Consider the following 21,831-nt stretch of genomic DNA (forward strand, 5'->3'; position numbering starts at 1 on the left):
AAAAGTGATCAAAGGTGCCTTCTTTAAACAAGGAAGTAGTTTCCCTCTTCTCAGAGTGGTATTAATAATACTGTACTTATTACCCAATTCCTCTAAGCAGGGGATGTAAGTTATGCTAAGTAATGATGAAGAAGATTGTACTTTCTTTTTCTTTTCAGGCTTTCACCATTTATTGGTTGTTACTGTACAAGAAATATCACTCATAACCTGAATTACAAAACCTTAAATTCATTCCACTCTTAAAACTATTAAGATAAATTGATTCTAAGTAGGACTTTCTACAAGAGTCAGAAAACCATTTTTGTGTGGAAAATGTATACTATATTGAGAAACAAAAGAACACTTATTTGCAGCTATACACATTTTCCAACCCTGAAGATAGGAGATAACAATTACCTAGGGCAGTGATGGCAAACTTTGTTGTTGCATGCCAAAAGTGTGTGAGTGCGCACAGGACAGAGCGCACGTGTGTTCTGGCACCCATAATACAATGTGCACCCCACTTGCTTATGCGCACCCCTCACAGCCCCCATGTGTGCATGGATGCATGCAAGTATCCCCTGTGCATGGGGGACTCTGTGCTCTATTTTGGGGCTTGAAACCCTCCTGCACCAAACAGGTGTTTCTATTACCACTTCCTGGCTGGCACACCTCTTACTGCAACCACTTCATGTGCCCCTGGGACAGCTGCCCCCCCCCCCACTGACGGCTTCTCCAGCAGGGAGTGATGGAAGTCCTGGCCCACTGCTGCTGCCGGGGAAGAAGCAGTGCGAGAACTGCCATTCAAACTAAAAAGCAGAACTGCTCTTAAAATTTACTATTTTAAAATGTAAACAAATAGCGAACTGAACAGTGAACGTTGCATTATACTATACCACAAATATTAGACATCCCACATAATTTGTATAGTTTACATTTTAATATCAATCAACTAGACTATATTTCCTGAATGAACATGAAAATTGGAACACAATTACTGAATCTTTTGGTTTTCCTTATATTTCAAATTTCACAATATAGTTTTCCAATCAAAGATTGCATATAAAATACACACAGTCGGAGAAGCCGCACACCCAGAAAAAAAATGCATAAGTGGAAACTATAGAAACACAGAATGAAGCTTTCTCAATGGCTGTTTCTGGCCTCCAGAACTCCCTGACATTTTGATTAATTGTGGTGGAGGGTGGAGTTCTAAGAGGGTAAAGAGAACTTGGAATATCTGGTAGTCAGGAAGAGGGCCAAGGTGGACCCTCCCTAGCAATTCCCAAGAATATCTCTAATAGTTATTTAGATAGTTGCTTTGGCTGGGCACGATTAAAGTCAGGGCCAAAGAACTAAGAGCTACACATGGAATTACTTCTGAGTAGTTCTTTAATGTTATTTTGTCTGCAGACAAAATCATAAGAAGCACTACTAAAGCACTAAATTCCCTCCTTGTAAAAAGGCAAATATATCTTTGCCTTTAGATATTGAAAGTTAAATACAGTTACTTTTATTCAGAAGTCTTCAACTATAGCAAGTAACTAAAGTTGAGTAACTAAAAAAAAATATTTCAAGACGCTTCTATCCAGAGTATTAGCATGCGACCACCCCACAGGCACAGGGAGTTTAGCTTACAGCAGTTTACAATAAATATTACATGACAAATGAGATGATGAAAAGGATTGCCATTTAAATAGTTAGAAAAGTGAGTCTGAAAGTGACTGGCCCAACTAGCTTTATCTAAAGTGAACCAAAAATTATGTTCTGCGTTTCTAGATGATGCCTTTAACCCATACACCAAACCAGATCTCAACACAAATAAAGTTTATGTTTGTTGGTAATTATTGGTATTATATGAGAAATGCTAACTATCACTATTACCATATTTGAGATTAGAACATATAACTTTACTTTTTAACTGCTTCAGATGAAGTTAGTACAATTACTTGGGGTAAATTAGCTTGGCAGAGTAGCAATATTTCCGTTTCTAAAACACAAAAAAATAATATAATAGTTGCAGATATCAATTATTTATAATAGTTCTTATGAAAATAGTGTTAGTTCTGAGCAGTGAAAGGCTGCAAAAAAATTTACTACCACACTGCGGGCATGGCTTATTTTGTGGACGTGGCTTGCCAGCCATATGACCAGGTGGGAGTGGGTTGATGATCATGTGACTAGGGGTGCTTAAAGGTCATGTGACTGGCTTAAAGATGGCCAACTTGATATCACTCACGTCAAGGGTTTGGGTTAGGGCTAAGGTGCCTGGCCTCTCCTCACCTCAAAGAGATACAATTTCCTTATCTATTTACTATTACTGAATATCCAAAATATACTATTTAATTCTATGTATATATGCCATATGTGTACATACATATTACACACAGGTACACAAAAATATACATTATCTACTATATAAAGTGTAGGTACACACAGGCACACACAGCTCTTCTAATATTATACACATTCAACCTCATTTACTGCGATAGGAAAAACATACCCAGAGCCCAGAAGGGAAAAAAAGAAAAAAATTCAAAATTTTTCTACCGGTTCTGCATACCTGACCGTACCCATAGGAGCCCATCACTTGTTCTGAGCTATTTTTTAAACTGGGTATTATGCCCTGTTCAATTGATATGAGATACTTCTGCATTCAGGGGACTGAATAATAGTTATTTCATTAAGATTAATTGCTCATATTTTAAAAAGATGGTTTTCTATGTTACATAAATAATTCTTAATTGTTTTGTTCATCCAAAACAACTCTTACATTTTCTTCCGAAGAAAAGAACACCACCCAAAAATGTTCTATCAGCTACTGCAATCAACTTAGTTGGCTTTGCGAGGTAGCTTTTATCTGGATGCAACATGATAAATCTTCAAGGCTGTTCATTTTTTGACACATTAATTTCTATCTAGTGATGCCATAATTCATAAATTAAACCCTAATACAGTGCAAGCATGATAATTAAAATGTTTACTTATGTGCTCCAAGCATTGTTGCCAACATGTGTCAGCTGGCGGGACTCAGGAGGTGGTCCTTTATTGCCATGGCACCTGCCTTCTAAAACATAAGTCCCTCTGAGATTAGATCAGTTCTCTCTCCCTCTCTCTCTCTCTTTCTCTCTCTCTCTTTCTCACACACACACACACGGCCTTATGTAAAGCCCTAAAACTTGTTTTGTGACCAAGTCTAGTGCCACAGAAGTGTGAGACTGCTCATCTTGGTTTTGTTGATAGTTATTTTACGGTTTCTGTCTGGTATGCATTTTTATTTTATGTTATCTATTTTATTTGTTTCCATTTATTTTATTGTAAGCTGTTCTAAGTTCATGTATATGAGTTGAGAGATATATGAATCAAATTAAATCAATGGATGAATTAATGAGTAACATTGCTAGTATCTGGAAAAAATAATTCTGACCTGTATTCATTTGTGTAAAATTACTTAAATTATAACTACATAAGGTGTCTTATCTCTTATTGTGATCTCAGCTTCTACCCTGGAATTTTATTTTTTATTTTATTATTTTATTTTATTTTATTTTATTTTATTATTTTATTTTATTTTATTTTATTTTATTTTATTTTATTTTATTTTATTTTATTTTATTTTATTTTATTTTTTAATTTTATTTTATTTATATGCCGCCCAACTCCTGAAGGACTCTAGATGGCTTACACCAAAGACAATTAAAAAACAGTTAAAGAAACAATTAAAACCCCTTTCTCAAAAACATTCATATCTTTTGTGGTCTGATCTAAAAGATGTATCAGTTGCTCAATGGCCCCAGGCCTGCTGGCAGAACCAGGTCTTTAAGGCATCCGGAAGGCCAGTAGGGGGAAGGCAGTACGGACTTCAGGGAGGAGCTGGTTCTAGAAATCTTGTTGCATATATAATAATCAAATCCTCCGCAATATAGTTTCCCTTTTGATTAGTATCGTCAGTCGTAAAAACTAGAAAATGGCATAGTTAAATACCTAAAACAAAGAAATTAGATAGTCTATCACAAGTGAAGTATATTACCGCAGGAGACAATTTGCAGTAGATAATTAGGTAATTATTATTATAGAATCTGCTAATCATATAATATTAGGACCAGAATACCTACTGAACCGCCTTCTACCGCACGAATCCCAGCGGCTGATTAGGTCCCATAGAGTTGGCCTTCTCCCAGTCCCATCGACTAAACAATGTCGTCTGGTGGGACCAAGAGAAAGAGCCTTCTCTGGGGTGGCCCCGGCCCTCTGGAACCAACTTCCGCCAGAGATTCAAATTGCTCCCACCTTCGCCTTCTGCAAGATGTTGAAGATCCATTTATGTTGCCAGGCATGGGGGGATTAATCCACCCCCCTTGACTTGTAGCATTTGAGAATGTTGTGATTGTGTAGTACTGATTGTTTTTAGTAATGATGGGTCTTAATTTAGTTTTTTTAAATATTGGATTTGTATTGTACTGTATTACTTTTATTGTTGTGAGCCGCCTTGAGTCCTCGGAGAGAGGCAGCATACAAATCTAATAAAATATTAATTATTAAATTATTATTATAATATAATATAAATATAAGATGAAAAATATAATGAGATCCATAAAGGTAAACTAAATGAGAAACAGCTGCAACACAGTTTATAATACTCAAAAACCCCCAAGAAAAATAAATGCATTTCTTGCAGTATGAAAATGTAATCGCAGTAATTCACCACTCATTATACAGTGTTACAAAACTGTCAGAGTCTAATTTTTTAATCAGTTTTCCAAGTAATCACATCTCTTTGTGAAAACAAATAAACTTTAAAAAATAATAGCTCCAAATTGTAACCTGTCATAGAAGCAAAAACAAAATAAATGACCCATTGCTAGGCTGCAAGTTGTAGTCAGGCTTATTGCACTTCAATGTTATAGAAAATGTTTGGTAAGAAAGAAAGACATATTCATTTTTAACAGTTGTCACGTTTAAATAAGACAGAGGAAAATCCCCCAAAGCACAGCCAAATAAATCATTATATCTGCTGTTGGGTGAATTCCTGTATCTTTGCCTGAACGTGTTCAGCTGGAAGTCAGTGCGTTCTCTGATAACTAACCACCAGCAAAACTATAGTTGATCCAATTCCCAATTCTGTGCTTAATACTATTGACTTCAGTGGCATCTACTGCTAGCGCATTATTATTTTGCTTTTGACAAATTCATTATTATGCAAATAATGTCTTTTAGAAGTAAAAAGGTGTTGTACTTTTAAAATTTGAAACAAAAACAAGCATCAGGGAAGTAAAGTTAGTGGATTTTGTAAGGCAGGTATTTTTTTAAGGAAGAGGGGAGAAAGAACTGCGACAACTTGAGGTTACAAGAAATGAACTTTGAGTCTTTACTGACAAATCACAAAGGACTAATCACTGGATGGATACCAGTTCACTTAAAAGTTTGCAAGCACTTAAATACATGATTGACAATCTTACAACAAAACTACGCAGTAGTCACAAATCAACCTCAGTACTAAGAGAATAAGCCTGTTTTCTTCACTATTGTTTACATATTTATTTATTTTCAATACGTATGGCCCACTTCAGCCCTGAAGGGTTGTGGACTCTGTGAGTAAGATGGATAATCTTTACCACAAGCTATAACATCCACCCTTCCCAACAATGCCCAAGGCTCCTAAGAACTACTAAGGCCTGAAAGAGTATTCTAGCAAAATTGTTTTTTATCTTTATTATTATACACAAGCATGGTTGGACTACCATAATCTACAGTTGAGAGTATTACAAAGGCTTGAAGACATGACAAAGGAGATTTGTTGGTGGCTCTGTGCCCTTTGAACCCCACAAAGCAGGGTACATATGACAGACCTAGATCGCTGGGCTGGATGGGTAATTTTTTTCTTGAGAAAATATTGCCTGATATTTATTTATTTATTTATTATTTATTAATTGGATTTGTATGCTGCCCCTCTCTGAGGACTGTGCTTCACAGAGCTTTTAGGATAATAGCCAAAACTTTTCAGCAGGCCTAGTGGCACAGTGATAACTAGAGTGTCTCAAGGATTAGGATTAGTTAGAAGATGATCAGAAACTCTCATTAAACTGGCTGCCACATTCCATATGAGCTGCAGCTTTCAATTCATTTCCAACCCAGTCCTCAACATGGCCTACAGTAATTCAATCTAGTTGTGATGAAGGTGTAAGATTACATTGCTAAGAAATTCTGGTCCAAATAGCACACCAACTAAACCTGGATGAAGTCTTCCTAGCCTTGCTTCCTTCTGTTGCTGGCAGGAGCTAAGAGACCAGGTGATCTGAAACCCACAAGCCACATTCTTTAGCAGAATAGTGACTCTTACCGTAGGAATTACAGAAGCCAAAGTGCAGCTCTGATTTGCTAGGGTTTAATCTAATCTTATTTCACTGTAGTGAGAACTACAGTTTCCCAGCACTAGTTTGGGATTTCTCAGCAGGGAATTTTAATAGGACTTCCAAACACCAAGCTGCGATGGTGATAACACATAACACCATTATGGTATTTTCTATCATTCTGTCAAAATATTAAGGAATCATTTATGTCATTTGTTTGATTGTTCAATTATTTTTTAAACTACATCTCATATTTATAATAAAATAAATTCTACCAGTAAATACATTTACTATTTATACAGCATTACTGATCTAAATAATTTACACCATTTTGAAAGCAAAGATTAATTATGAAAAGTAATTGTGCAACACACATTGCATAATTACTTTTCTTTGTCTATTTTTTTAAATAGCATACAGCATACAACGTTCAACAATAGCATGCAGCAATGTTTGATCACAGGATAGATTATTAAGTTTGGCTTCCAAAAAATTACTCCTGAACTATATGAACTCAATTTCAATGGAACAGGATGGTTTAGATATGTTAAAGACAAAATTCTGTCTTAATTGCATTACACAAACTTTGAATACATTATAGTAATGAAACAAGTTTTAGGCAAGGTAAATAATTATGGAATACATATTTTACCTTTCAAGGCACCTACAGACATTTTAAAACATTCACCTTTAAGAACATTGAATAGTGAAAACATTACTAAGCAATTATGTAGATAATTTGCTATTTTAAAATATACTCCTTGGAGTTCATGTTAACACAACTATAGTTTGGAAACTTGGATATCACATAAAGCAAGTCAGTAAACAGAATGTGGGCTGTGATTGTCCACTGTTCTAGCAATTTAATAAGAATACATTATATTCTTACAATGCATATCATCCTTTCCAGGTTTGGTTGAATAATCTGGAAAGAGTAATCATGTGGAATTTGACATGGCCACTTGCCAAAGGGCTCCTCTTCCTATAAATCCAGTAATATCATAAAGTCAGAATCTTTGGACAGAGAAGAAAGAATGTGTCCTGGGATGCAAATATTTCTATCTTCATAAAGAAGTTTGTTAAAATGAATACCGACACATAAAGATGGAAAAACAGAAACAGAGGAATCCGAGGATATTGTTTGTTTGTTTGTTTGTTTGTTTGTTTGTTCGTTTGTTTGTTTATTTGTATTTGTATGCCGTCCCTTCCGAGGACTCGGAGTGGCTCACAGCATATATAAAACAGAACAATAATATGATCCAATTAATATTGCAATTTAAAAACAATTAAAAGAGAAGATTAACCAAAAAAAATAACTTATTAACCAAACATTCAGCAATCATACTTAAGGCATTCAGTGGTCAGGGGAAGTTCTAAAAGTCCCAAGCCTGGTGGCAAAGATGAGCTTTTAAGCTCTTTCGGAAGGCAAGGAGGGAGGAGGCAGTGGGAATCTCTGTGGGGAGTTGATACCAGAGGGCCGGGGCTCTACCCCTAGGTCCCACCAACCAACATTGTTTGGTCGACGGGACCCTAAGTAGGCCAACTCTGTGGGACCTCACTGGTCGCTCGGATTCATGCGGCAGAAGGCGTTCTCAGAGATAATCTAATCCTGTGCCATGTAGGGCTTTATAGGTCATATTGAATTGTGCCTGGAAACTGATTGGTAGCCACTGCAGTCCGCGGAGTAATGTTGAGATGTGGGCATTTCTTGGAAGTCCCAAGACTGCTCGAGCGGCTGCATTTTGGACAAGTTGAAGTTTCCAAACACTCTTCAAATGTAGCCCCATGTAGAAAGCATTGCAGTAGTCGAACCTCGAGGTGATAAGGGCATGAGTGACCATGAGCAAAGACTCCCTGTCCAAATAGGGCCGCAACTGGTGCTCCAGGTGAACCCGGGCAAACGCCCCCCTCGCCACAGCTGAAAGATGGTGTTCTAAAGTTAGCTGTGGATCGAGGAAGATGCCCAAGTTGTGAACTCTCTCTGAGGGAGTCAATAATTTCCTCTTCCAGGGTGATGGACGGACAGATGGATATGTCCTTGGGAGGCAGTACCCACAGCCACTCCATCTTGTCTGGATTGAGTCTGAGCCTGTTGGCACCCATTCAGACCCTGACAGCCTCCAGACACCGGCACATCACTTCCACTGTTTACATTGAGTTTGAATCTATTTTGTGCATGTGTGTTGTTGTGGTTGAAGTTGACATATCCATTGACCAGTAGGACATTGTGGTAGATGATTTTATAAACTACATTTAGATCAGTTCGGCGTAGCTATGTTTTCTAAGCCCAAAATTTCAAGTCTGGTGGAATAAGGTATTCTGTTGTGAGCAGAGGAGTGGAGGACTCATCTTGTGAAATATTTCTGGACTCTTTCAATTCTATTAATGTCTGATATGCAGTGTGGGTTCCAGATGGGTGAGCTGTATTCGAGAATTAGTCTGGCAAATGCTTTGTATGCTCTGGTTAGCAGTTTAATATTGCCAGAGAAGAAGCTATGCAAGATTAGGTCAACAACCCTTTAGTGCCTTTTTGGCAATGTTGTTACAATGGGCTTTAGCACTTAGGTCATTAGATATGAGTACTACAAGCTCCTTAACAGGTGAAGGTCGTCTACAAGGTTTTGTCCTCCAAGTTTGTATCTTGTGTTCTGATTCTTTTTGCCAATGTGTAAGACAGAGCATTTATTGGTTGAGATTTGAAGTTGCCAGTTATCATACCATTGTGATACATGGTCTAGATCTTTTTGAAGGGTAGAAGTATTGTCGGTAGTGTTGAATAGTTTAGCATCATCAGCAAAGAGAACGCAGTTACTTATAATATGATTACTAAGGCCATTTGGTCCTAGAATGCTGCCTTGGGGGACACCACTGTTGACAGGAGCATGATTTGATAGGGTAATCCCTATTTTAACCATTTGTTGTCTGTTTGACAAGAACACAGTTATCCAGTCATGAAGGCAATCAGAGATGCCATTAGATTTTAATTTTTGTAGTTTGTCGTGTACTACTGAATCAAAGGCTTTACAAAAGCCTATATAAATTGCAACTATTGATTTACCTTGATTGAGTTGTGAATATCATATGTTTTTGCAATGTAGGAGTTGCAGGTTAGTGGATAATTTTTTTCTGAAACCAAATTGTTTGTTAGAGAGTAGGTTTCTAGGTAAAGGGTGCTGGATTGATTTAAGATTGATTCCATGACTTTGCAGGTGACGCAACATAAAGAGATTGGTCTGTTATTTTCAATGTTACTTGGATCTCCTTTTCTGAAGATAGGGATGACTGTGGCTAGTGACCATAAGTTGGGTAGGGTGCTAGTCCTGAAGGATTTTTCAAAAATTATGCTTAGTGGTCCCACTGTGGTTATAGAGAGCTTTTTGAAGAAACATGCACACAGACCATCAGGTTCAATGGATAGAGATGTTTTAGGTTGTGTAATGCTTTTTCTACATTATCTTCTGTAAAATCGATTCATGTTAGATTGTTGCAATTGTGTGGAGTGAAACTAGGAAATATTGGGCAAAGAATGTGTTAAAGACATTGGCTTTAACATCTTCATCATTATATTCTTTGGTCCTTTGAGGGGTGGGATGGATCTTGAGTCTTTAAGTTTGTTGTTTACAAAGTTGTAGAAGGTACATGTGGAATTTGTTCACAGAAGGTTTTCTTCTTGATTGATGTGATAATTGATACCTTGATACATTATTTAAATTATGGTAGTTTACAATTTTTATTGCCTACAAAGCAGAAATGAGTTTCTCCTGGTTCGCAACAGTTCTGTCGGTGCCAGTTCGTGGATGCAACCATCTGTGGGTTTTTTGCTATTTTTCCTGGTTTTGCTATTGCACATGCACAGAAGACCAATATTCAGCACTGTGCACCATCATCTTGTTTTTGGCTTTCCTCCTATTTTTTCCTCCTGAGTTTTTGGCACTGCGCATGCGCATGTGCGTGAGGAAATGAACCACTAATGAGATAAGTTAGAACCCATCCTGGTACAAAGTTTGTTTTCATGTCATAAGAATTTTAACATAAACAATTTAAATTAAGTTTAAAAGATGTCAGATGCCCTCATTCAATTTGTTGACCTCCATATATGTTGAACTAAACTTTCAAGAAGCCTGGACTTTTCATAACTGTTGTTATAATGTCCCTTAGAATGAAAGTGCTTTTAAATAATTTCATATTTTAACTCCATTTTGAACTCCATTTTGAACTCCATTTTAAAATCCATATCATAATAAATCTCATAAAAGTGCATTCAAGGAATATCACAGACATAATTTTATATCTGAATAAGAGAGTTTAAGAAACATATAGACCAACATTTGGCCTTGATGGATATCACAGCCCAACAAAGATTGAGAAAACTGTAAATGTAGTGAATGAGTTCACAGAAGAGTAACAAAAACTGACAGTAGTCAGAAAATAAGGTCTATAGACAACAGCAGGGAACTGCACAAGCTTAGAACAGAAGATTAAAACAAGGCATGAAAGCAGTTTTTTCCCTAAAGGAAAACAAAGACTTCTCTGCCAATCAATCAAATCCACTTAACTTAAAAGAAGACAGATTTAAATTAAACTTTCAAGGAAATGTCTTAATAACACATGCAGTTCACAAAAGAGCTGGGTAGTCAGAGGTGCAACAGTACCTTTTATCTGCGGATCTATTCAAACAGGAACTGGATGATACTTTTCAGGAATGGAAACTGAACTAAGTGTCCTTTCAAATCCGTGAGTAAATTTAAAATACAGCCACCTTTTCAGTAATACTGACATGGCCATACTGATTCCAGTTGAGATTCATCTAATTTAAAAACATAAGTCATACACTACACTACATGTAAAAATAATGCAAATTGCTCTACAATTTAAACTACTCCTTAGAGCCTTAATCTCTTGCATTAGACAGTAAGGTTTGAGAGTTCTGATATGTAGGTAGGTAGGTAGGTAGGTTAACCATGCACATTAGACAGTAAGGTTTGAGAGTTCTGATATGTAGGTAGGTAGGTAGGTAGGTTAACCATGCACATGAAATGCTAAACAAAATTGACATGAAGGAAGAATTCAAACTTGAAAAGAGCAATTCAGTTAATCTTTTGGAGGATTTTGTAGAGTTACAAAATATGTGCATGGTTAACCTACCTACCTATCAGCACTTTCAAACCTTACTGTCTAATGCAAGAGATTAAGGCTCTCAGAAGTAGTTTAAAATTGTAGAGCAATTTGCATTATTTTTACATGGAGTGTACTGTATGACTTTTATGTTTTTAAACTAGATGAAACTCAACTGGAATCAGTAAGGCTACATCAGTATTACTGAAAAGGTAGTGGTGTTTTAAATGTACTCACAGATTTGAAAGTACATATCATAAATCAAATAAAATAATTAGATGGCCATTTTTGTTATCTGAGAAGTTGCAATGTAAGAAGATAGAGCAGCATCTTCTTAATTTCAATATGAATTTTCCTGGGATTGTAGCCATTGGAATGGCTACAACATTAGCTATGGAAAGACACAGCTTCTTTACAGAAGTATAAGCTGGCACCCCTCAGAAACCTCTTCTGTTTGAGCTTTGGATCTTTAGTGTAAATCATCCTAAGCACAAGTATTATTTTGCTAGAAAGTGTAGAGAGGCAATATCTTCTGTTAAAGTATATCTATAAATATCTAGACATCAGTTGATAGCTCTGAATGCTTCAGAATTCCATCTAATACCAGAAATATAGAACTGAATACATCTGTTATAAAATAATATATTTAAATACATATCATATATTATTGTTAAATACACTAAATTAAATGTTGGAGAGTAGAGAATTGGAATAAAGAGCAAGAGTATCTAATGCCTAATGTCAGTGTATAACTTTTTAGAAGTTATATCACATTTTCATAGAGTTAAAATCTATACTTCACCCAACTTTTAGGACTTTGATGCTCCAAATGAAACTGAATAAGTTATTGATTTTAATGTGACAACATTTGGGACAAAATGTTATTTTACATATTAATTTTGTCCCTGGTTTTTTTTAGATGTGTGCAATATTTTTGAACTCTAGTGTAATTAATAGCTGTTAAGAAACAGAAAGTTAATGAAATTGGAAGGTATTTGCTTTTATAATCTACTCAAAAATGTATAAGGTTTGATTGATAAGTCTTTGTAAGACATCTAAGAATCTAATGAATCTATTCTGTTTTCTGTATTCAGTTAAGACTTTTATTCCTGGCAATCTTGATTTGAGAACTATTGAGAAATTGGTCTGCGCTACTGTCATTTATGCAAGGGCAGGCTTTTTAAAGTACACTTGGCAAATATAGTTTTGTGATTTTTTTTCTTCTATATTTTTCTTTTGCATATTTTTGCATAGAGAATATTTAAAAACAAAAAAAGACCCAACATCAATAAAGAAAGGAAACGTCAAAACGTCTCTAGTAATTAAATTGCTACTTGTCTTGAATTGTTTTATAATTTTATTTTGGGAAAAAATGTTAATTCCACAACCAAAACACATTTTACACAACAGAAGCTAATTATTTGGTTAAAGTGTATGCTTAATGCTATTTTAAAGAAGCAATCCAAAAAGTCATGCGACAAGTGTCTTGTCTCAGTAAACATGTTGACAACTATGTTACATATACTATAAAATTAAAACATTTCTCAAACTAATGTTTAGATAGTTCACATTGCATTTCAGTTAGAAAGAAATATATATTTAGCTTTCACTTGTTAATGTTGTCTAATTCAACTAAAATAATTCCAGATTGTTTACGCTTTTATTCATTTACAGACACAAAAGTTGTAAATTGTATTTCTGTCTAATGCATCTCTGGTCACAATTAAGCATAATACACAGTCTCTATCCTATGTTTCACTCTCTGGAGAAAAGGAAATTAATTTCTATGTGGTTAATGCTAAAATATACCAAGTACAGCTGCAAATCATTCAGTGAGAAATGAATTAGCTATTGCATTGTGCTAAATTCATCATATTTTTAAAATCAGAAAAAAACTTTATACTAATAAAATGAAAAATATATAAGTACTAGACTATATTCAGAAAGTTGTATACTTTTTTAAAAAATCAACTGAATTTTCTGATTTGGGGCTATAAGAATGATGCATTCAAAGTGGTCAATCTATTCAATATTAAAACTCTTGTGTCTGTTACCTTTAACTGGCTGTATCATAAGGCAGTACTTTTTGAACTATTGCTAACATAACATAATGTCTCCAACATCTGGATTTGTGACTCCCAAGGGATTAAATCTGGCAAATTGGTGATCATTTCAATTCTGTTGCATTGCCACTCAGCATTCTGAATGTAAGGAAAAAGAATGAAAAAAATGAAAATTTCCAAGATAAATTGTAGAAGGTAAAATGCCAGGGATACCTAATTCTGCAGCTTGATACCATTCATTAAGTGTTGTACCTCATGTTTCTTGACAAATGTATTTTATCTTTTATGTACACTGAAAGTATATGCACAGTGAAGGGCTACCAAAATTTTTACTACCACACTGTGGGCATGGTTTATACAGGATGCCCTGCATTTTCTTTCAACATTTTTCAGTGCACATTGGGTGCTTTGGGATGGAGCTCCATTTTCACTACCCCACTGCGCCCCCCCCCCCTAGTCTGGGCAGTAGCCCATCCCTGTATATGCACCAAAGACAAATTCCTTGTGTGTCCAATCACACTTGGCCAATAAAGAATTCTGTTCTGTTCTGTTCTATTCATTAATACCTGTAGGAAGATTATGTTGAATTACTGGGATTTGACTACAAAATAAATGTGATACATTGATCATCATATACAGTTTTTCAATGGCAAACTGCACCACGAACTTCAAAACAAAATAGCAAGGCATATCTGCTTCCTTGTCCGTATATCAGATTGGGAAGTGCACACTGGATATCTTTGCATTAAAGATAAAAGCAACTAAAATTCTGCGGAGAGGGGCGGCATACAAATCTAATAAATAAAATAAATAAATAAAATTCCCCGTCTTTATTTAAAAGATCTTTAAAGATAAGGAACACAACCATAGTACATACTGATCATGCCACACAGAATATATGCGTTAAGAAGGAGGGATGTCAGATTTTAGAATTTTAACAATCAGGTTTAACCATTCTTTTGGAAGTGACAGACTAAAGCATTCCGCCACAGTTTTAGAGAGGAAATGATGCTGCCTTTGGTTCTAACTGAATGCCACATATGCCACTGTCAGGGGGCCAGAAAGACACCTGGTTATACAGACAATAAATGCCAGAAATATAATATCAGACAGATGAACTAGTGGCAGATCCAACTCAAAAGTCACTGCATTGAAACTGACTGAAATGGCAGACTTCCTTTTACATCCCCCCATTTTTCTCCCAATTAGTTTTGAAAGAACATTTATGCATTGTAAAAGCTATAATTTAAACAAATTTTAAGAGTATTTTTCTTAAGCTAATATTAAGTATCACAGCACAATTTGGTTATTTTCTATTAACAAACAGCTCACTCATGCTCTAAGAACAGTAGTTTTTTAGCAGATGTAACACTCTATTATGAACCAAGCTCTTTCCTTGGTAGATAAAATCTAATTGGATCAACAAAGTTTATCTCTAAAGTCTAGTTTACTACTATTGCTAAAATTCATACTACTTGGCTATTTCTTGTTTCCATCAACCATCATATATATGTTGTCTACTTTTAATTAAGTTTTACTTGTTCAGGAAATTAAAACCAAAATACAGATAAATTTAGGAAGCAAGCAACATTAATGGACAGTCGTATGGTGTTTTGGGGGGGAAATTCTCATTTTCTTTTAATTTCCTGAACTCCACTGCATATCTACTTCTTTAGTCTTCTTTATACCTAAAGTGTAGGTATTCCCTCTGCTTCTACCAGTGAATTAATTCTAGAACATAAATTTCAATTTTTAATGCATAATAAAAATAAAATATTTTTCTCTAAAATTTAGATATTCACATGGAAAGAGTTCCCCCCCTGATACTGTACTTTGTTTTATTATTACAGTTAGTCCTTTACTATGAAGAATCAGAAGGGTTACTGATAGAAGATGTAATTGAAAATTAAATCTTATATATAATCTGAGCAACAAATCAATACATAACCCAAAAACATATTTACAGAGGTAATCTAGTTTTGGCTTGTTTCAATTTTTTAGCAGCATGATTCAATGTACATTTTGGTAGACATAAATGCATTAATTTCAATGGAATTTAGAATTTGATTGATTTGTTTAATATCTGCTTTAAATAGAAGTTGTTAGGTATGAATTGTTTCAGAAATACTCATCAGCTTACTACAGAGGACATATACTGGGTTAGGTGGAGATTTCCAGTAGAGGTCACCATTGCTTTAACAGCAAAGTAGACAAGGACATTATTTTCATGTTTTTTTAAAAAAAGAAAACATGATATGGGAGGGTTATATTTGCCAAGACTGGGCTAACATTATATGATCAAGGCTGTTTTTCATTCTTTCTATTCATGGTAGCTTTTGATTGCTAAGCAAAAATGTTTAGTGATTACAATATGGCCACAAGGCAACAAAATTAAATGATTTAGTTGTAACAAATGCACTTCTTTTCTAGGAGTCCTAAAGTGTATATTAGACTCAGAAGACAATCCTCAAATATACCCAATTTCACGTGAAATCTAAACAATAGTACTAATATGCATTCAGATCCACATATGAATTTAATTTCAGCAGCAATGTAATCATGCATTTTCTACTCATACAGAAGGCACGCTGTCTAAGAGAATAAAGCAAACAAAATTAATGACTTTTTTCAAGTTACAGTTGCTACTTGTAGTCATATAATAACATATAAGAGTAGAAGCGCCAACATTTGTGCTGTCCCTTTAGGGCAAGTTCTCTGCATTTCTCAAGTTTTGAAAAACTATTATAGTCCTTTGAAAAGGACTGTATTGCTCAACAATGTTTACAGATGTTCCCCAGATCTTTTAGCAAAAGTTTAGACATCTAACATTAAGTCTAGATCCAAATAACTTGCCTTTTGCTCATTATCATCATTAGAATGAGATAAGACTTGTAAACTCTTTCTCTTAGGGTTCTATGGACCCTAATGACATGAGTCTCATATTCATTTAAACTATGTAAGAAAGTGTCATAAAGGAATATAAGTTTTTTGTAATGTATATTAGTTAGTTATGCCTACACTAAAAACATATTAATAACAAGGCAACTTTAAGTTATCCACAGAAGTGAAGTTCTCACAAGGAAAAGCAATCCTAGTGCATTTTAACAATCAGGAGTTCAAGTGTAATTTTCAACTTTCCAAGCAGTGAGTTTGGAAAAACCAAGCTGGCAAGCAAGCATACAACTATCTTCGGAGAGGGGCGGCATACAAATCCAAATAACAAACAAACAAACAAACAAACAAACAAACAAACAAATAAATAAATAATCTGTGCAAATTTCAGACCGGACAAGGAAACAGGATGTCCACTGGAAACATTAAATATATATATATATCCAAAATATCCATAGGGAATAATAGGAAATGAGAATAGCTACTGACATGACTGTGATTTAGTCAATGTAAGCCACAAGTTGCAGTAAAAAATAAAGCAGAGTGGGATCTTCAGATGCCATGGAATGAGCCACAGCCAGGAACAGCAATAATTTATACTGCTTTTCTTATTGGTTTAAATTGGATGGTTTTAAAATGATAGCAAAATTTGTAATCTTGTCTTATTCACAGGATTAGGTGTATATGGGTGCTTTGTATTAATTTGTTCACTAATTGACAAAAATGCTGATAATCACACACTGATAATGATCAAATAGCTATATACAATAGCTATAAGGAAATAGCTATAATGCTTATGATTAACCTCCCCCCACTCGCAGCGTAGTAATTTGTGAAACTTCTAAGCCACTTTCAGCATCAAAATTTACCCTGAAAGGGCAACCAGAAACGTTTCACTTCTACTCCATCCTGTAGCCTTTTTCATCCATCCATCTGGCCTAATTTCAGTGGATCCCCGTTATTGTCAATAGCCATGCTCAGCTCCCAGTGATCTCCTACAGACCTTAATATGGTGGATTTCCTCTGTTCCAGTGGCTGTTCTTGTCCTTCATTTTTATACATCCTTTGGGAGGAGAGAGAAATAAACAACACCCCATAAACTTCCGACAGGCTAACAAAACCAGAGGAACTTCTCTCCAACGGATCGCACCTCTTTCCTCCCCGTCTGGCGTCCGTCTTCTAAAAATACAGCTTGATCGTCAAACGAGAAACAGCGAGCAGCGCCCTCACTTTCCATCCTTTTTGCTAGGCAGGCAAGCAAGGAGGGTTTTTTGGGGGGAGGTGGGAGAACCTGAATGCAGCAATGCAATCCGACTGGTGTCTCTGTCTGGCGATGAAAAAAAGTAGAAAGCACTGAGGGAGGCGGCGGTACTGAGGGTGGGTGGGAGAGAACTTGCTCCCATTGAAAACAAAGTAAAGCCTCTGAAAGGACAGAGATGCTTATCCGAGTCCAGGTCCAGAAATACCTTTCTGGAGATGCCACAGAAGGAGGACTTTGCTTTGGCAGGGCCAAGATGTTTCCATCAAAACGTTGGGTGGCCGCAGCCGACGGAACTGCCCGCTTGAAGTGGCAGGTTCACAGTTGGCTGGCGACCGGGAAGGTCCCCCACGTCCCAGCCCTAGGAAAGAAATCCCTGGTCCCCGGACTTTCCTCCCTCCCAAAGCCGCTAGCGGGCTCACTTACCTCAGCGCTGCGGCTGCGGGCAGGTGGAGAGAGACCCCTCAGGGGCTGCTGCTGCTGCTGCCGGACGCGCCGTTGCCCAGCCCGCCGGATTTCCTAACGCGGCCACTTTCCCGACGCGCCCCGGCCATTCACTTTCGCGCGGCCGCCGCCACCGCCGCCTCATTCGGAACTCGCTCCGTTCTGCCTGGGTCCTAGCGCCATTAAAAAAAAACAACGCGCGCGTCCGGGGTTGGGGGGGAGCTGCGCGGAATGGCCCGGGCGTCCGACGGAAAGCGCCCCCTCACCGCCCCCAACGGGGGAAGTTTCGTTCTGAACTCCTGAGGAAAAAAGGCTTTAAAACCGAGGCCGCCCGTAGCAATTCCCGCCCGCTCGGCGGGGCTCCCGTTTTTTGTTTTTTGTTTTTTTTCGCTCCCGGAGGCACGCGCTCAAATCCTGTCTCCTGAGGAGGATTAGTGGAAATGTGAGCCGCGGCTCCGGAGCCTTCAATTTCTGAACGAGGGAGGAGGCTGGACCCCAGGAGAACCCCCCGCCCCCTGCCATCCCCAGCCGGCCAGCGGGCGGGTCTTTGGCATCGGCCCGATGTGTTGGAGAGCAGTTCAAGCGCGCCTCGTGAGGAGAGTCCGAAGTTTCGTCTCCCCTCACGGTCGCCTCTGATTCAAGGGTTAAGGATTCGAAGCGTTTCGCCTCACGAAACGCAGAACGATCCGGTTTATGAAGCGCCAGGCTTTAATAACCGTCGCCGGGAGTCCCGTCGAAGGACGCCGGGATCGAGGAGTTTCGAAGTAGCGGGGAATTCGGTTGGTTAAAAAAAAACCCACCAGCGACAAAAGTGGCGATTAGGCGAAAAGAAAAGACTCGGCAGGAGAGACTTAAAATGGGAAGAAATGACTCGGCAAACCGACTGAATCAAATCGAGGGCGAAAAACGCTTTGGGAAGCTCCTACGATTTGAACCGAATTCCAACTGAATGGAATTTCGATGTGGTCCAGATTTCCGATTTCCAGATGGGTAACAATCTTACAGTCTTGAGGTCAAAAGAGTATAGACATGTTTAGACACTGCACAGAACCCTGGATGTGATTTGCTACTTTTGTAGCTTAGTGTGTTGTTCAAATCAAAACAACGTTCACTAGTATATTGCGAGAAAGGCTTCTGGCATCCAAAAGAGCAAAGCTGTGGGCTAATAGTTGACTTCAGGAAATGCACAAAACATTAATGTGAGGTGTCCTCAACCATGACCTGGATGACTGAGAATCTCCATATACATTAACCTGAACACAGTTGTACCTCTACTTAAAAACGTAATTCGTTCTGTGACCAGGTTCTGGTCTGGTTCTTAAGTAGAAGCAATTTTTTCCCATAGGAATCAATGTAAAAGCAAATAATGCCTGCAAACCCATTAGGAAAGAAATAAAAGCTCAGAATTTAGATGGGAGGAGGAGGAGGAAGAAGAGGAGGAGGAGAGTCGCTACTGAAGGAAGAAGGTAAGGTGAGGGGAATAAAAAAAATCCAAAACTTTAAGGCTTAAAAAAAGGGGGGACTCTGAGGCTGCAAAGAGGAAAACACGCCTCCAATACAACCTGCGCCAGGCTGCCTCCTATACACTGTCTCTCATACACTGGCTGCTGCTGCTGCTGCTACCTGTTGCTTCTTCCTTCCCATGCTGAAGGGCTCTCCTCTCGCTCACTTGCTTTGTAGCCGGCGCCTTTCCTTTGCTGTGGTGACTCCTCTGCTGCCCAGAGCAAAGGGAGTGTTTCTTTTCTCTGGGCTCTGGCAGAGGTTTATTCCCTCTCCATGCACCCAGAGAAAGGAAAATGCTTCATTCGCTCTGGGCTGCCAAAGCCTCCTTAAGCGCCACCGAAAGGCTCCTCTGGCAGCCCAGAAAAGCCCGAGATGGCCGAGATTAAAGGGGGAATGGCAGGAAACTGGCCGGGCCTTCGTGCCGCTCTCAAATTTCCTGGGAAATTTTTCTGGGCTCAGGTTCTTAAGTAGAAAATGGTTCTTAAGAAGAGGCAAAAATTATTTGTACACCTGGTTCTTATCTAGAAAAGTTCTTAAGTAGAGGCATTCTTAAGTAGTGGTACCACTGTATGTATGTATGTATGTATGTATGTATGTATGTATGTATGTATGTATGTATGCATGAATGCATGAATGCATGAATGCATGAATACATGTATGTATGTGTTGTGATTCCGTCTGAGGCTCCTCAGGGAATGGCTGAACCTCTGCCGGCTCCCTGCTCAGAGGGGGAGGATGAGGAACAGGAGGAGGAGGAGGAGGCCCAGGCAGAAGGGGAGGAGGAATATCAGGCCAAGGGAGAGGGAGAACAGCCAGAATCCCACGGGGTGGAGCTCTCCCCAGCAAGCAGCCTGGAGTCCTTAGATGAAAATGCACAAGCAATAACCGATCTCCGGCAGAGAAGAGCAGCACAACGAAGGGGACAATTAGCCAGGTACTTTCAGCACTAAAGAGGTAACAGCTGGGTTTGGGTGTGGTTCTCCCCAGAAAGGCTGAAAAGGCAGACCCACCCTTCCTGTATTGTGGAGTATTATCTTTGGGAGTCCTGGGACCTGGCTGTGATCTTTGGCGTCTCTGATTCTGGCTTGTGGCCTTGAAGGCTGAAACCTTGGGGGAAAAGGCGTGGGGGCTTATTCTCTACAGTGGTGTGTGTGCCAGCAAGAAGTCTGCTGTATTGTCTGGCCATCAGGACTCTGCTGTGAAGTCTCATAGCCTGCCTGTTGGGAAGAACAGGTTTTTCTCTGTGTTTGTTTTTCAAACAATAAAGTGCCTTTGCTTTTACCAGCGTGTCTGGCTGCTTTTTCCAGTTGGTGTTGAAGTCTGGGGGCACCCAGACAGAACAGTATGTATGTATATGCCTGTATGCCCACACACACACACACACTTGGAGGAAAAGGGGAAATGGGAGAAAGTAAAAAAAAAAGGACATGATGAGATCTCAGAGGAAAATCACCATCTGAGTCTTGCAACGTGCGCTCTTTAAAACCCAGTTCAAATGCCACAGTGTATTTAGTATCTCATAATAGCAAATTATGTGATCCAATGCCAGTAACAAAACAGGCTACGGTTCCTTCATGTAATAAGTATCAGCAAAACTGATAAAGGGAACACCCCTTTACCATCCCATCCCATCCGTTCCGGTTTGCCCGTTGTGCTGTTTTTCGCACTGCGGTGCTGCAGGAAGCTTCCCTGAAGTCTCCAGAGTGCAAAAAACAGCAGTGTGTGAAAACTGGAAATCCATTTTTTCTGAACTTTCGGTTTGCCCATTGGGTGGCTTTTGCACTCCCTGAAGCCTCTGGAGGACGAAATGGCCTTCCCCAAGGCCAAAAATCATCTGCCCGGTGCATGCATGTGCGCTGCAGTCAACATATGTCCTCCAATATGGTTCCACGTGCCGCCTGTGGCACATGTACCATAGGTCCGCCATCATGGCCATAGAGGCTACTGGATGCTCTTTAGATCTCATGCAGATTTTCCCAAAGAGGATGCCCTGCAGATGTATAGTCTTCAGGTCGCTGAATTCTTAGGCCAGCAGAACTATTGTTTGCTCCACCTGGCAGCACCAGGATGACAGAAGGCTAACATATCTGCAATTAAAAATCTCCCCCGTGTCTCTGATAATACCAGGGCTACAAAATTATTAGAAGATAAGGACCTGCCAGTGGTGACAGTCATAAAGTAGATTTACAACATTGGTGTCTTGGGCTTCTCTGCAATGTCAAATGTC

The 21,831-nt window shown here is 38.3% G+C and overlaps 1 protein-coding gene across 1 annotated transcript in view; it reads right to left on the reverse strand.

Moving 5' to 3' along the window:
- Positions 1–18,126, reverse strand: part of NGF (nerve growth factor) — a 75,248-nt gene extending 57,122 nt beyond the window's left edge. Inside the window, exon 1 of the mRNA XM_070748934.1 lies at positions 18,084–18,126. The gene's annotated coding sequence lies outside the window, so the exon portion shown is untranslated. The remainder of the gene's footprint in view (positions 1–18,083) is intronic.
- Positions 18,127–21,831: the final 3,705 nt, after the last annotated feature.

The sequence above is a fragment of the Erythrolamprus reginae genome, chromosome 3, assembly GCF_031021105.1.
Source record: "Erythrolamprus reginae isolate rEryReg1 chromosome 3, rEryReg1.hap1, whole genome shotgun sequence".
Classification (NCBI taxonomy): Eukaryota; Metazoa; Chordata; class Lepidosauria; order Squamata; family Dipsadidae; genus Erythrolamprus; species Erythrolamprus reginae.